The sequence below is a fragment of the Sorex araneus genome, chromosome 9, assembly GCF_027595985.1.
Source record: "Sorex araneus isolate mSorAra2 chromosome 9, mSorAra2.pri, whole genome shotgun sequence".
Taxonomy (NCBI): domain Eukaryota; kingdom Metazoa; phylum Chordata; class Mammalia; order Eulipotyphla; family Soricidae; genus Sorex; species Sorex araneus.
The window spans coordinates 12,390,137-12,391,480 of NC_073310.1; the positions used below are offsets into that span (position 1 = coordinate 12,390,137).

Below are 1,344 nucleotides of genomic sequence, written 5' to 3' on the forward strand. Positions count from 1 at the left end.
ATGCCCAGAAGTAGAGAGAGAATATGGGGAATACTGTCTGCCATGGAGGCAGGGGGAGGGTGTGGGGGGGTATACCCGGGATATTGGTAGTAGGGAATGTGCCCTGGTGGAGGGATGGGTGTTTGATCATTGTGAGATTGTAACCCAAACATGAAAGCTTGTAACTATCTCACAGTGATTTAATAAAATTAAAAAATAATAATAAAATAAAATTAAAAATTTTTAAAAAGTGTTGGTTGATACTGGGCTGGCTCGTTTGTAAATGGGAAACCAGTTTTTCGTCCACACCTATATGTGGATCGTGGGTCCAGACTTTGCAATAAAAACAAAGTTGTTTTTTTTTTTTTGGTGAAAATCGGTTTATTAGCAGTGACAGGTCATCTGCAGGTGGCCAAGGGTTGAGCCGGATCAATCCAGGACCAGGCTCAGCGCAGCTGCCAGGCATCTTGCTTCGACTCCAGCAGTGTCAGCAGTCCCCTCATGGACCGGGTCTTTCACGTTGCGGATGATGGAACGGCTCGTGTCGTCCGTAAATTCCATGCGCACTGTCCCTGCAAGCTGGTCCTTCCCAGCACCTTGGTGACCGGGGCTAGTTTGATAGGCTGCACACGGCTGGTGTCCATGATGGCGGCCATGGGGAAGGGGGACTGTAGAGAGGGGTTCCCAGAGCAAGGTTCCTTTTTTTATTTTTTTTTTTGCGGAAGGGGGGTCACACCCATCGATGCACGGGGGTTACTCCTGGCTCATGCACTCAGGAATTACTCCTGGTGGTGCTTGGGTGACCATATGGGATGCTGGGAATCAAACCCGGGTCGACCGTGTGCAAGACAAACGCCCTCCCCGCTGTGCTATCGATCCAGCCCCTCCCAGAGCAAGTTTTAACGTGATTCCGGGGCACAGAGGCAGGAGTAAGCCTTGGCAGCACCAGGTTTGGCCCCCCAACAACAAAGTTGCTGGGCTCTACTACAAGCCATGACCTTAACTGGTTTGTCCTTCAGCCCCTTACCACCCCCCTCTCCCCATATCCTGTCACCTCAAGCTCAAGTTCGTGACTTTTGCTTTCCATAGCTGACTTTCTGAGGTGAGAAGGAAGGCAGAGCACGGTAAGCAAGACTGAACTGGTGGCAATAGGCACTATTCTCTCTCTCTCTCTCTCTCTCTCTCTCTCTCTCTCTCTCTCGTACCCAGTATGGTCCTCTTAGCCCCTTCAGAAGTGATCCCTGAGCACTGCCTGGTGTGCCCCTCCACCAAGAAAAAAATTAAAGATTGAAATTTTTTTCAAGTGTCAAAAAAATAAAAATTTTTGCCTTTGTGGCCTCACCAAATCCACTAGATTTCAATCCA

The 1,344-nt window shown here is 49.1% G+C and overlaps 1 pseudogene; it reads right to left on the reverse strand.

The window, feature by feature from the left end:
• Positions 1–425: 425 nt before the first annotated feature.
• Positions 426–623, reverse strand: LOC129406977 (40S ribosomal protein S28-like; annotated as a pseudogene).
• Positions 624–1,344: the final 721 nt, after the last annotated feature.